This window comes from Hyperolius riggenbachi, chromosome 9 (assembly GCF_040937935.1).
Source record: "Hyperolius riggenbachi isolate aHypRig1 chromosome 9, aHypRig1.pri, whole genome shotgun sequence".
Lineage (NCBI taxonomy): Eukaryota > Metazoa > Chordata > Amphibia > Anura > Hyperoliidae > Hyperolius > Hyperolius riggenbachi.
The window spans coordinates 64,030,886-64,046,743 of NC_090654.1; the positions used below are offsets into that span (position 1 = coordinate 64,030,886).

The 15,858-nt window shown below is 46.2% G+C and overlaps 1 protein-coding gene across 2 annotated transcripts in view; it reads right to left on the minus strand.

The window, feature by feature from the left end:
* The window catches only part of SEMA3B (semaphorin 3B), a 175,267-nt gene that overhangs the window by 110,044 nt on the left and 49,365 nt on the right, over positions 1-15,858 (minus strand). The window contains exon 1 of one of the 2 annotated variants that reach the window (XM_068252940.1): positions 4,826-5,264. The exons of the other annotated variant lie outside the window; for it this stretch is intronic. The gene's annotated coding sequence lies outside the window, so the exon portion shown is untranslated. Of the gene's footprint in view, positions 1-4,825; positions 5,265-15,858 lie in introns of those variants that run through there. 2 annotated transcript variants of the gene reach the window in all.

Genomic DNA, 15,858 nt, shown 5'->3' on the forward strand with positions numbered 1-15,858 from the left:
AGCTGCACATGCGCAGTAGCCAAAAAAACATGGACACTGACAGGAGGATGACGCAGGGACAGTTATTTTTATTATACATCCTATATAATAAAACCTAACAATATATATAAAAATAGAAAACAATATCAACAGGGTTAGACTTAGCCAAGCCATTGTCAATAAGTCATGTGTGTCGACACTGCCCTGTGTCAATGCAGCCTACAGAATGAGAGCCTAACGTATGGTTAACACGAGGCAAGTGCCAGGAAAATGCTGGGAGCATTATGGAAGCTTCCTGGCTTGAAGTTACAGTAGCCTAGGCACACAACAGTCAATTAAAGAACAATATACCAGTTTGATTAACTCCTCCCCAATTGGAAATCAGTCACATAGTTATTGATTCCTATACCACACGGCGCATTCAAGCTTGATGGATTTGAGCAGAAATCTACTGAGCATTGCTCTAACCACCAGCGTTAGACTACTCAATGCAGTGCAACACTTAGTGGCCATGAATCCCTCTACGCTCTTCCCTCGCAATTTCAATTGATAAACTGCCCGACATTGATCGAAAGTGAATCGGTCTAATAAGTTGGGGGCAAAAGATAACCAGCACATTTAATCAAAGTGGTCGGATTGGTCAGAAAAAATAATCTGAGAAGAGCTGTTTCTGGCAACAGGCCATCTAGGCACAGGTCTGGGGTGACCTCTAGTGTAGTGACTGTATCAGGCAGTCTGCACTGCTCAGCACAGTAAATTCCAGCTCTCCAAGGTCCCTGTGATGTATTCAGCATTTCAGGGTCTCTTGTAGTTTAATTTCTGGAAAATGCTGGTGTAGTTCCAACATCCCACTTGGCCTCCCTCTTCCCTCTCCATGGAGCGTGTTTATGTGTGTGTATTCTTGTGGCAGCAGAGGTTGTCTTGCTTGGGGCACAAAAGATATCAGAAACATCCCAAAGCACGAGTGTGCCTAGAAATAGTGATCTTCCAGAGTCTAATCTCCATCCCTATTTCACTGACAGATGCAATGCTGCTCATAAGATAAAGGTCTGTTTCTGTATGTTCCATAAACTGATAAGTGGTTACTCACAAACATATTTCCCAACACGGTAAAGTCTCAAGGCAACAATAAGGGATTCTCCTCCTGCCTCCTCATCACCCCATCCCTGCACAGACTGAAAGGAAACCTGAACTGAGAGGGATATGGTAGAAGCCTTATTTATTCCTTTTAAACATTACCAGTTGCCTGGCAGTCATGCTGATCTCTCTTGCTACAGTAGTGTTGGAATCATCCACCTGTAACAAGCATGCAGCTAATCCAGTCACAATTCAGTCAGAAACACCTGCATGCCTGTTCGGGGTCTATGGCTTAGACAGTATTAGAGACAGAGGCTCAGCAGGAGCTGTTACCGACCAATGGCAATCTCCATATTCCTCTCAGTTCAGATGTGCTTTAATGCTGTAGGAAAAGACAGTCCAACTCTTTGTTGTATAGAGCCATGTATGGAACACCCAACTGCCCAGCAGGCACCAGTGTTTTTATATGACTAGAAATAAACTGGCCCAGACCTTCCAGTAATATTTTGGTCCAGGGAATTGAGCTAATAGCCAGTCTGAAGTTTAAGTATGTTTTAGTGCAATCCTGTACACAGCTGCCCAGGACGTGGGCAAATGTTTTGCTCCTCTGGATCCAAATTGCTAGAGATTGTGACACTGGATATGGAAGTACAGACTATCCAGCAAGACCAGAACTCATTGGAGTGTGTGAGGGGCTACAATGGTCTTAAAGCCCAGTTACTAAAATGCTATGGAAAACAAAAGTATGCTTTCCTAAAACAGAAAGAATTTGCAATATTTCAGGTTGGAGTGAGCTCCGAGATGTCTCTAAGTGCATCACTGCTGACTATATGCAAATTAACCATTGTTGCCCATAGAAGCTTAACACACCTCCAGATCCGCTGGAATGCAATGATGTGTCAGCTAACCAATCCCAAACAGTCTGTATGCATGTTGGATTATTATGGCTCTGTAAAATTAACAAGCTGACACATCATTGCATTCCAGCAATCTGGAGGTGTGTTTAGCTTCTAATGGCCCATACTCACGGGCTACAATTGTCGCCGCAACATGCAGCGCGCGCGTGTTGCGGCGACAGGTCGCCCGTGAGTATGTGGCGTTGCACGGGCGCGCACCCTGAACTGTCGCCCGTCGCTGATGTCGCCAGGCGATTGGCGCGGTCAATTGCCTGGCGACAGTCGCCTCCGCATCTCCGCCGCAACTGTCGCTAGTCCGCGTGAGTACGCGGACTAGCGACAGCAACATAATAGCAAATAGACGGCGCTTCCGGCGGGGGGAGGGACAACAGCGACAGCTTCCGTTGCATTAGTTGCCAGGTCCCTCCGCCGTGTGTATGCGGAGGGACCTGGCGACGAGCTGTCGCCGGCCTGTCGCGCACACGCTCACGTGTGCTGGCGACAGGCCACTTTTGCAGCCCGTGAGTGCGGGCCATAAGGGTACAGTGGTGAATTTGCATATATTCAGCAGTGATGCACTGGGAGACATCTCGGAGCTCACTCCAAACTGAATTATCGCAAATTCTTTCTATTTTAAGAAAGAAAACTTTTGTTTTCCACTGGATATGGAACAGAGATTGGTCGCCATAACTATAAACAGAGCTGATGTATGAATTCATTTCAAAGATTGAGGCTCCTGGTAACTTTACCTTGCTTCTCTTGCACCTGTCAAAAATATCTTACAAATAATTAAGCCGCCGGGAGATTTGGGCGCAAGGTAAAGCTGAAAAAACAGCTCACTCTGCTACTGCACAAGTCCCGGTGGCGTTAATTGCTATTCCCCCGCCAATCCGCTGTGGATAATGGGGAAAGATGTAATTTGCCTTTCAGCTATTGCTGGCGGCCGAATTACAATGTTTGTATAGTAATTTGTGCTCTGTCTTTTAACAGCGCCCAAATTACTCATTGAGCACCTCTATAGCCCTAAATAACTCACTGAGCGCCGATATAGACGTAATTCCTATAACAGCCTATGACAGTGCTGGCTGCGCCCCAAATCACCGGGGTTGTTTTTACAGCGCTCCTCAAAATGTGCCTTGGGATTCAAGGTGGATTTCTGCAAAGGTGGATTAGGTTATGGCCTAACGGAATCCTGCACATGAGGTAGTATGCTGCACATAAATGGGGTACAGAAAATGTAATATAAAGGCTGCCCCAGGAGTAAGGGGGTTCTGGTTGTGGGCTGCTGCACATAGGCTGAATACTTAACGAGGACGTCCATAGGGAACAGTTCTCCATTCACAGCAGCTTCTTCAGCTTGAAGCATTCTAAGTGGATGAATAGTGTGGGCGTACTACTACAACCTATCTGAAGCGTAGAAGTCCAGGAGTTCGAGAGGGTCCACCATATCACACCAGTGGAATTTCCCTATGGACTTTCCCACTGGGTCACCTAAACCATACTAGCTCCACATGGGGACAGCAGCACATGGGAGGCTATACCTGGAAGAGGGAGGATGCTGCACATCAAAGACAATGGGGGTGATCAGAAATTATGCCTGGGGAAAAGGTTTGATTACTAATTCGGCCCCGTCTGGGGGGTGCATGCATCTCTAGTCTCCATTATGCAGCATTCAGCTCAGAAAATTACTACAATCCACTGATGTTCCATACTATGCAAAATTTCTAGACAGGGGTACATAAGTGCTGTGATCTCTAAATGCTTTCAACAAAAGTGTCAATAGTATATCTTTACCATTGAACAATGTACAGTGAATGAACGGAAGAGAAATCTAAAAATCAATAACTGGTGTGACCACCATTGCCTTCAAATCCCATCAGTTCTTCGAGCCACATTTGTACACACTGTCTGAAGGAACTTGGCAAGTAGTTTTTCGAGATCTTTTGGAGAACTAATCACAGATCTTCTGTGGATGTAGACTGCCTCAAATCCTTCTGTCATTCATGTAATCCCAGATCCATGTTGAAATCAGGACTCCTTGTTCTTCTTTAGGCTGAAGATAATTCTGAATTATTATCTGTCATTGTCCCCCCACGGAATAAAATTGGGGCCAATCAGACATATCTCTATTCTCGAATGGTACTGTGTGGTGCCTAAATATCCGCTTATATTTTTGAGCATTGAGGACTCCATTTACAGACATGCAGCCCAAACGTGCAAGGAAACACCACCATGCTTCACTGTTGTCTGTAGACACTCATTATTGCACCATGCTTTACCACTTTGGCAAATACATTGCCTTCTACTACTGTCAAATATTTGAACTCATCAGTCCAGAGCACCTGCTGCCTAACCTGCCTAAAACTTTTTGCACAGTAGTGAGCCACAAACCAGCAACAACTTGCATCTATAATACAAAACCACAAATAACTCCAAACTGCTGAATCCTGATTGCTCAGATAATACAATCTTACTTTGGTGGCTGTAAACAGACACCCTTGGCTTTTGGTCCCCGCAATCAAAAACTTCCAGTGTCCTCTGTACAAAAGAAACATTCTCGTCACATGCCCATCATCAGAGTGCTTCACATAACTTCAGCCAGTTTGACTGAAGGACTCTCTGACACTTGTCAACAAAGCATCCTGAAAACTGCGCTTTTTAGCAAAGAATCTCATAACGACAAAGTGTTTCTGCCTAAAGGGTCCTTCATCTGCTCAAACAATGCTCCATCCCATTTGTCCTGCTACTTCAGGGGCCTGAAACAGGGATCCCCTAATACATAGAACTCCAGAGGGAGAAAGTTTAAGTTTTCAAAAACTTTATAAAGTTTACAACAACTTGAACAAGGTCTATAATAAGAATGTTTTACTCACCTGGAGTTGGTGTGACTGCGGGTCACATAGGAGAGTGAGTACACACTGAAATACACACACGCAGGTAGGAACAAGGAATGGAGGGACACAGCAGGACACAGGTAAGTCAGGAGAAGCAGTGGGTGTGAACTCTACTCTGACGTACACTCTCTTTCCTCCCCGATACGGCCAGCTGCACACCAAGTCCGACACTGGATACCTGGCAGAGGTGTGCGAGGGGGGTCAGTGTCACATTTTACGATCACTGACCTGTTGGTGCCTGTCCGCCCCCAGGGAGGGACATCTGCTACCTTGTTAACGACGGGGGCGGTCGTACAATCTTCCCCAAACTGCACATGAATTTCCCTCAGGGGGAAGAATGGGGGCGATAAGATTTCCAGACAGTTAACGCACGCAATGCCAGAGCTGAGATCCAGGCGGAAGGCCCGTTCCTACCAGCAAGCACACCTGTAAACGATAAACACAGGTGTACCTCTGCAGCCAGTCCAGCGCTGATATATGCAAATACTCAATTAATCATCAATCCGACATGTGACACACTCTGCTGATCCGCAGAGGGGAATGTATACAAATCCGTGCTGTGTACACTGAGCACGCCAGGAATATGGATAGTATCAGCATGATCCAGGCAGGAATGTATAGATTGGAAAACATGCAGGAAAGGTGGGTCTGCAGCAGCCAATTACACACTGCCTGTTATTTTCCTAGCTGAAAATCAGAGGTGCTTATGCGATAAAGGGTACCTGTCGCATGCAAGGCAAGGTCATAGTGTTGCATAGAAGACTGGCACAATATAGAACCAGCTTTTATATACTTGTTTCAGGTGTGTGATTCGAACACTACTAAAGCATGAAACATCAGCAAGATTCCAGGCAACTAGTATTGTTTAAAAGAAAATAAATATGGCAACTCCATAGTCTTTTCACTTCAGTTGTATGAGACCTATGGAAGCTGTCCGATTTATTCCCTTTTAAATAATACTAGTTGCCTGGCAGTGCTGCTGATCTTTCTGGTCAGAAGGGTCTAAATCACACACCTGAAACAAGTATGCACTTGTCAGATTCGTCATAGACATCTGATCTGCTGCATGCTTGTTCAGTGTCTATGACTTAAAGTATTAGAGGCAGAGGATCAGCAGGACAGTCAGGCAATGTGCATTATTTAAAAGAAAATAAACATGTCAGCCTCCGTATCCCGCTCACCTTGGTTTCCCTTTAAGAGCATTTTTTCTTGTAGACACTGCTCGATAAATGAACATAAGTGGAATACAGTATCTTAAAATATATCATCTGGCAGCAGAGTGGCTGTGCAGATAGCACTCTCGCTTTGCAGCGCTCGGTTCCGAGTTCAAATCTGGGCCAAGACGCTATCTGCATGGAGTTTGTATGTTCTCACCATGTTTACATGGGTTTCCTCTGGGAACTCCAATTTGCTCCCAAATCCCAGAAAACATTTTAATTGTTTTATTTGTGTTTATAAAGCGCCAACATATTATGCAGCGCTGATGCTGATAAGTTAATTGCTTCCTGACAAATTGGCATTAGACTATGACAATGATTAGATTGTGAGCTCCCCTGAGAGAGTCAGAGATGTGACTATGTACTCTGTAAAGTGCTGCGGGAGAATTCAGCTCCTTATTCGCTCAGTTTACCCTTCTACTACATATACTGTATTTGGTATAGCAGTACAACAAGATTATATCATTAAGTGGACACCACCATTAGGCACACAGTGACATGAAATGTCATTTTGTGCACTAAAGTAAACATTCCCTAAATTTCATCTCAAAAAGTTCAGCTCTGGTGAAAGCAGTATTCTCGTCTCCAGTTTTAATGTGGGGTAGAACGCCTACACAGTACAGAAGGAAAACAGAGATAAATGTACCCTGTATGTATTTAGAGAGTTTAGCCTGTCTAATTCCCCCTCATCTGTGTCTTATCACCAGTTGTAATCTGATCTCTCCCCATGTCACCTGACTGCCACAGCAGATAAGCTCATTTGAAAACTCAGGATGTTATCAATATGGCTGCTTCCATGAAAGCAGGAAGTAGAAACACAGCTGATTTTTTTGTAGGATTTCTATCAGCTGTAACAAAGAAACGTTTTGCTTTAAATGTTATTATGCTGTTGCTTATTGTTTACAGCAGAGAGGAAGTTCTGAGTTCAGGTTCGCTTTAATAAACTTCTTATCGATTGGCGGTACCACTAACTGGCTTATCCAGGATGCAAAGTTCTATTATAGACTGTATGCAAATGAAGAACCATAATTTCCCATATATGACCATCAGGCACAAGACTGACACCAGTCTGATGAACTGCATGGCTCAGCATGCAGCAACAGCTGGGATACGCAGGCCTCTGTCAGATCTTTGTGTAACTGCTCCATTAGCTGAACATTAGCAGTAAATTGTACTGTGTGGCAGAGGAGACAGTGGAGCAGGAGGACAGCAGGGGGACACATGTGGGCGACAGAAGAGGAGAAAGAATGTACAGAATGAATAAAGGAAAGAAAGAGAGAGTGAGTGGCAGCAAGAGGTCTGGGATCTGCTACAATCATCAGATGCTGAGGCTGCTGACCGCACTGTGCCTGTCTCCCCCTCTCTCTTCTATTATGCCACCTCTTCTGAATCTGTCCTCTCTTTCCACCACCTCTATCCCCATCATTCTCCTCTGTCATCCCTCCTACTCTGTCCTTCCTCTCTCTTCACCATCTATCTTCCAGCTCCTCTACCATTCCCCGTATACCCAGAGCCGGATCATCCGCAAGGCAAAACCTAGGCAGTTGCCTAGGGTCTGGAGAGAGTCTAGGGGCCTGGTGGATGCTAGCCACCAAATAAAGCCAGGTGACCATCTGTGTTGGACAAAAAATGCTATCTTTCCTAGGGCCCCATTTCATCTTAATCCTTTTTTGCTTATACCTATTCTCTCTCCACCATCTTCCGCCTCCTCTGCCATCTCCTGTATACCTATTCTCTCTCCCCATCTATCTTCCCCCTCCTCTACCATCCCGTGTATACCTATTCTCTCTCCCCATCCACCTTCCCCCTCCTCTACCATGTATACCTGTATATCTATTCTCTCTCCTCCAATCTATCCTCCAACTCCTCTACCATCTACCTATTCTCTCTCCACCATGTATCTTAAATAAATAAATAATCCGAACATTTGTATAGCGCTTTTCTCCTGTCTGACTCAAAGCGCTCAAGAGCTGCAGCCACTGGGACGCGCTCAAGAGGCCACCCTGCAGTGTTAGGGAGTCTTGCCTTGAACTCCTTACTGAATAGGTACTTGACCTTGCCAGGATTCGAACCCTGGTCTCCCATGTCAAAGGCAGAGCCCTTTACCAGTACACTATCCATCTTCCCCCTCCTCTACCATCTCCCATATACCTATTCTCTCTCCCCATCTATATTCCACCTGCTCTACCATCCCCTGTATATTTATTCTCTCTCCTCTAATCTATCTCCCAACTCCTCTACCATCTCCCATATACCTATTCTCTCTCCCCCATCTATATTCCACCTGCTCTACCATTCGCTGTATATTTATTCTCTCTCCTCTAATCTATCTCCCAACTCCTCTACCATCTCCCATATATACCTATTCTCTCTCCACCATCTATATTCCACCTGCTCTACCACTTCCCGTATAATTACCTATTCTCTCTCAATCATCTGTTTTCTGCCTCCTCTACCATCTCCCGTAGACCTATTCTCTCCCCACCATCTATCTTCCGCCTCCTCTACCATCTCCCTGTATACCTATTCTCTCTCCACAATCTATCTTCCCCCTCCTCTACCAGCTCCCATACACCTACTCTCTCCATCATCTATCTTCCCCCTCCTCTACCATCTCCCATATACCTATTCTCTCTCCACAATCTATCTTCCCCCTCCTCTACCAGCTCCCATACACCTACTCTCTCCATCATCTATCTTCAACCTCCTCTACTCCTGTACTATCTCCTCTTCTTCTTTCCTCTCTCCCCACTGTCCATCTACTTCTCCTGTTCCATCTCTCATATTTTTCTCTTTCTGATCTCTCTCCACTGACCAATCAACCATCAGTTTCCGCTGTTGTAATTTCCTCCTTTCTGTTTCTACCTTACATACCCCCTCCAGTCTGTCATCTCTCATTCTTTGTCCCTGCTATGGTGCCCTAGAGGTGGGAGCCCAATTTGTTCCTATTCTCTGCTTTGTGCCCCCCACCCTGTATAGTTCAATTTCATTTGGCATCCATTAATTTCCAAAATGAGATGAAGCTAAAAGTTCACTTCTTTGCAAGTGAGGAATCTGTACTTTCTCTTGGGAGAATGGATTGCCTAAAGGCTTCTCACTGTGCTACAGGCATTAGGCTGGTCTCTACACCTGATAACAATTCATATTCCAAAACAGACAAGTCGATAAATTAGATTATGACTAGACTGTGAGCCTTTCTGAGGGCCAGATAGCGACAGTATGTACTATATAGATGTAAAATATTAATAAGTAGGGGAATTATACTCTATACACGACTGCTATTTATATAATGGCCAGCTTGCTATGCTGCATTTCTGAAAAAACATAATTTAGAAGTTTTCAGTAATGCAATAACATGAATAGGTAGACAAGTGAAGTAACTGCATATTCAGAAACCTTCCCATTCTAAAGTTAACCTCCTGAACGTTACGCCGTTTAGGAGGGTTTGCAGCCGAGAGTCCCCCAGTATAATTTTTAGAGGAAAAAGAGGGAGGAAGGCCCGCACAATGTCCTAAAATCAAAAATCCTTTTTTATGGACATATCCAAAAATTCATATCGCGCATCTCCAGATGCGGGATATGAATTTTTGGATACGTCCATAATAAAGGATTTTTGATTTTAGGACATTGTGCGGGCCTTCCTCCCTCTTTTCCTGTATACTGGGTGAGTGAGCGGTGCTTTCGCGTTTTTTTTTCTCTCTTTTATAATTTTTAGAGATTGTATAGCTGTAATAGCTTCAGCTAGCACTAGGCTAGCTAGCAGTGGTGGCCGGCATCTCCCGATTACTTTTGATCCCCCAATCGCCTGCTAAATACATTACCGAGCCTGGATCCAGCGATCGGCGCAGCCTCCCCGGACAGCTCCGCTCTTCTCTATGGGAAGGATCGAACATGACGTCAGGACGTCATGCACAGACCCGATCCTCCCCATAGTGAGGACTGGAGATGTGCAGGGAGGTTGCGAGATCGCTGGATCCAGGAGGGGTAATGTATTTAGCAGGCGATCGAGGGATCAAAAGTAATCGGGGGATGCCGGCCACCACTGCTAGCTAGTCTAGTGCTAGCTGAAGCTATTACAGCTATACAATCTCTAAACATTATACTGGGGGACTCCTGGGGACAGCCGGTGGTATGCCCGACACGGTGTGGTGTCGGGCATACCGCTAAGGAGGTTAAAGTGGATTTGAACTCTTGCACAGGACAGATAGAAAACAAGAGAAATGCACCCTGTATGTATTTAGAGAGTTTATCCTGTCTAATTCCCCCTCATCTGTGACTAAGCACAAGTTGTAATTTGATCTCTCCCCTGTATCAGCTGACTGCCATGGCAGAGAGCTAATTTGTAAACACAGGCTGTTAACCCTATGTCTGCTTCCATGAAAGCAGGGAATAGATACACTGCAGATTTATTGCAGGATTTGTATCAGCTGTAACAAAGAAACGTTTTTCGCGATTGCCTCCCAGCGGCAATCGCAGGGGGAAACAGCCATCTAATAACACTGTACAGCGCTGCGATCTAAGGCAGTGCTGTACTGGGGACAGCCATGTCACTCGGTTGTCCCCTCCAGAAGCACAAAGGCGATTGGCTGTCATAGGCTGATGCCTATGACAGCCGATCGCGCCGATTGGCTGGCGGGGTTTAAAAAAAAAAAGTAAAATTTATTAATAAAAAAGGAAACAAATATTAAAAAAAATAAACATTGCAGGAGCAGCTCTGTTGGTGGGCAGAAGAGGGGGGCGATCACTTGTGTGTACTGAGTTGTACGGCCCTGCAGAGAGCCCTTAAAGCTGCAGTGGCCTATTTCCAAAAATTGGCATGGTCACTAGGGGGGTTTAAGATCGCGGTCCTCAAGAGGTTAAAGGATGGGGATAACTTTTAGACTACCTGTGTCTCCCGGCTTGTGGAGCAGAGCATGCTAGCAATGTTTCAGCAGTGCAATGACCAGGGATTCTTCCTGTGTGGCAATTACTGTGTCTCATATCTATGACGCCATCTAGTGGCGTCTTGAGACACAGCTGTAATATGCTTGGGGCACATTTGGCTATGGCGAGCGGGGCTGACTTGTACAGGGGGCACATCTGGCTACTGTGGAGGGGGCTTATATGCGAGTCAATCACATTTTTCCTGGTTTCTGAGGGAAAAGTGGGTATCTTGGCTTATACGCAAGTATATACGGTATGCTTGGAAAATCCTTGTGAAGCTCATGCATCCCCATATTTAGGGCTTTATGGCACCAGATTTTTTTTTCTTTTCTGTTTTTAATTCTGGCTTGTGGGTGTAAAGTGGATTTCTGTGTTTTCTAAACCAGGGAAACTAAAAAGGGAAACTCTAGACTCCTGTCTGCTATATATAAGATAATGGGAAGTCCGTTGGATATGTATGTCACCTACGGGGGACTTGCTAGGGATACAAGATCAGACAGAAATACATGTCTACATTGGTTTGGCATTCCTGTACAATCGCTTATACCTTGGGAATGCAACTGGAATAATCGATGGGCCAAAAGATTGCTCACAGATAACCCCTGTGTGTGCACAGTCTAGAAGCTTGTTACTTATTTTCCACGTCTGGACTAATCCATTGACTGGCAACAAACACAGACAGCCCCATATCACAGTCTTTGTTATGGGACCCCATGAGATAACTGTGTTTTAGATGTCGCATGTAAGAAAGCTGACATAGGAATGTTAAATTCCTGTAAAGCACAGAGCTGAACTGAGTGCCTTTCTCACAGCAATAAGGGTGTTTCATTTTCAATCAAAGCAATACTGAAGCCACTATGGAAAAAATAAAAAGTTAGATACTGGATCCCATAGAGCAGTGATGGCTAACCTTGGCATTCCAGCTGTGGTGGAACTACAAGTCCCATGAGGCATTGCAATACTCTGACAGCTCTAAGCATAACTCGGGGAGGCAGAGGCATGATGGGATTTGTAGTTTTGTCACAGCTGGAGTGCCAAGGTTAGCCATCACTGCCATAGAGCCTTCCTGATCCTCCACTGTCTCGTTGGAATTCTGCACTCTGCACTGCGCTTGTGCATGCACAATACAGAGCTGCCCGTCTTCTGAAGTACTCGAGTGCTTCCGAAGCCTTCTAAGGACTCCTGAAGGTGAATTTGACCAGTCAAATAACTACAATGGTGGGGGGGGGGGCAGCAGTGGACCATGGGCACGATGAGAGGTCATGGGAAAGCTCTATCGAATCCAGAGCCTTCTCTCTCCATAGGTGAGTATACTATCTAACTCACTTTGCTAGCTGCGTGCATATCCCGACCGCCGCTGCGCCCCCCCCCCTCCAGACCCCTTGCGCAGCCTGGCCAATCAGTGCCAGGCAGCGCTGAGGGGTGGATTGTGATTCCCTTTGACGTCCCGACGTCATCCCGCCCCATTGCCATGGCGATGGGGGAAGCCCTGCAGGAAATCCAGTACTGGTCGGGATTTCCTGCTTGCAAAGATCGCCGGCGGCGATCGAAGTAGGTAGGGGGATGCCGCTTGTCAGCGGCTATCATGTAGCGAGCCCTGGGCTCTCTACACGATTTAAAAAAAAATAAAAAAAAATAAAAGGTGTTGCGCCGCCCCCTTGCCGTCAGAATTGGAACGGTAAGGGGGTTAATTTTCCTCGCTTGTACTTTAAAGCAGCATAATTCAGGAAGGGAGCGAAGGATTTGTAAAGTGAAGGGCCTGAGGAATTAGGGGTCACACATACAGAGCCTGCAGGGAAGCTGTGCTGAGACCTGTAGCATTTCTCTTACAAACTGTAATAACGACTGCCTCAGCTGACAATCTGGTGTGTGTACAGCACCAGACGACCCCCAAAGCCCAACCCGCGACCGATCTGCAAGATGGATCTACTCAACCCCAGCGACGCCGATCCCCCCCGCTGATCCCATTGTTCACGCCGATCCCCGCCAGCCGCATGACATCACGCATGTGCCGCTCGCCGTTCCTCCATAGTCCCCCGCCCTCCTCATAGCAACACAGCGCGTCGTCAGCTACACAGCTGCCACACGTATGCAGCCCAGCGATGCCGCCCGAGGCGATCGGGTGCTGATCCCTGACAGGCGACATGCGTTGGAAGTGTGTACGAGCCCTGAGAGAAAAGGAATGGTTTTGTTAATGATTAATTACTGTACTATTCAAAGCACATATAGTGGTGATCATTAACACTATGGTGCCAATAAAGAGCTAATACAGCAACTGGAGGAGGGCTCCATGCGGGCCCCTCAGGTCCTAGAGCCCTTCAGTCTCTGCATCCACTATTACTACACCACTGCTCTGCTCCTGTGACTGCTCTCTCCTACACTGCCCTCCCCAGCTATTTCCTCTCCTCACCATCCTCCAAACGCTCATTACATTTCTCTCAGTCTATTAGTCTAGCTGTTAATATTCCTTTCACTTCCCCCGCCATTAGCTTATCAAGATCAAGCACTTTCCATCATATCAATGACTCTTCTTGTTTATCTGGGTCATGGTGTATCCAAATTAAAACTAGGACAATTTCAAATGGATTTTTTTTTTATTGTACAGTGTATAACGTTTCATCATTAGCCGAAATGTAAGTGAGGAATAAGTCACAGATTGGCAGTTATAACTTTCTAGAATAAAACAAAAAAAAAAAAGAGGTTTATACACACGTAAAATTTTTTATCCAGTTTGATCGTTTTGAGCAAATATGCCAGACGTTTATTGCCCTCAAGATATATTCAGGCATTTTATCGATCGAAAGTGTGATTGACCGTGTAGGAAAATCTCTGCGCAAGGTAGCGGGGGATGAGCAGTAGGGGATCGACAGCTACGCAACTCTGCACTGCGTCGGAGGGTGCAACGCTTGCGTTTTGAACACCGTGTGATTCTTGCTGAAATCTATTGAGGCTGTGTGTGCAGTATTGATCCAGCAATCAATCGTTATCTGATCGATTTCCAATCAGAGATCAATTTGCTTACAAAGGCTTTTACACACGCTAGACAGAACTAAGCCAAGGTAGCCGATAACGACGTTTCGGCCAGTGATGAGCTCATTGGATTGAGTCGGTCGAGCGCTGGGTGAAAGCAGTGTTCTCCCCACTCACCCCACCTGCCACTCCATGCCGAGCCCCCCACCCCCGCGTAGTAACAGTGTCAGGCCATGCAATGTCACCAGAAGGATCAAGTCCCGTGTGTACAGGTTAAAGGACACCTGAACTGAGTGGGATATGGAGGCTGCCATATTTATTTCCTTATAGACCATTCCAGTTGCCCGGCAGTCCTGATCTTTTTGTCTGCAGTAGTATCTGAATCACAAATTTGAAGCAAGCATGCAGCAAGTCCTACTAAATTAACCTCCCTGGCATTCTGATAATGCGCAGCCGCACGGCGCATGGTTTTTTACACTTAATTAAAAAAAAATTATGTAGCTAGCCTAGCGCTAGCTACATGATACCCCCCCACCCCCCTCCCAGCGGAATCCCACCCACCCTTCCGATCGCCGCCGGCGATGATGGCCTTCAGGAGATCCCGTTCTGAAAAGGATCTCCGTCAGGGCTCCCCCGTCGCCATAGCGACAGCCGGAATGACGTCATCGACGTCGTGGCGTCATAGGGAGTCCCGATCCACCCCTCAGCACTGCCTGGCACTGATTGGCCAGGCAGCGCACGGGGTCTGGGGGGGGGGGGCGTTCGTTACGCGGTGGATAGCGGCGCATCGGCGGCGATCGTCTACAACACGCAGCAAGCGAAGTGCTTGCTGCGTGTTTTAAAAAAAATTATTAAAATCCGCCCACCAGGGCCTGAGCGGCACCCTCCGGCGTCTCTGGACGAGCTCAGCTCGTCCAGAACGCTAAGAAGGTTAAAGAGTATCTGTAAGAAAAAAGCGCACTTACCTCAGGAGGGGGAAGCCTCTGGATCCTAATGAGGCTTCCCACGTCCACTTCAGCCTCGGAGATCAGACGCTGTCAGCCCCTGAAAATCCGCCGATTAAGACAGTAGTGGCTGCAGCACAAGGCCATATTTACAAACTGCGCTCCTGCGCAGGTGCAGTACCACCTTCCCTCAAGCTCCGGTGGCAATAGCCGAGCCTGATCGGGTTTGCGCTACTGCGCTATTTGGCTATTTCCGACGGTGCCCGAGAGGAAGCTGGTACTGCGCAGGAGCGTAGATTGTAATCATTATGCCGTGAGCTGTTCGTGGGAGCCAGTGCTGAAACAAGAGACTTCCCCCTCCTGAGGTAAGTACCCCACAGGGGCACTTTTTTCTTACAGGTTTTCGTTAAAGTGGATCCGAGATAAACTTTTACTCATTGCATAATTGTGTTCCTTTGATATAGTTTATAGGGCATTCCTCATCCAAATACTTTTTTTGTTTTGTTTTAATACTCTAATTCCCTATAAACTAAACAAGCCTCACCCACAGCTCCTTTTGTGCCTTGGCACTGCAGCAAGGGCTCAGTCTGGGCAGGAGGAGGAGGTTACTAGCCATTGATTTCAGAGGCAGAGGGGAGGAGGGAGGAGGAGGAGAGGGGACTAAATTTACACACAGGCAAGCTGATAGCATCGCCATCCCTTAAGTTGTGACAAACAGAACATGGCTGCCCTCATTGTATCACAGGAATCAATAATAATAAACTTTTGAAGCTGTTTGCAGCTAGATATGCTGTGTAAACTATCTAAACTTTAGATAAGATATATAGACAAGTTACTTGTTTAGTTAGTTTTTCAGTCAGGAACCTCTGAGCAGCATGCTTGTTCAGGGTCTATGGCTAAATGTATTAGAGGCAAAATGAAATAAATATGACAGCTTCCATATACCTCTCAGTTCAGG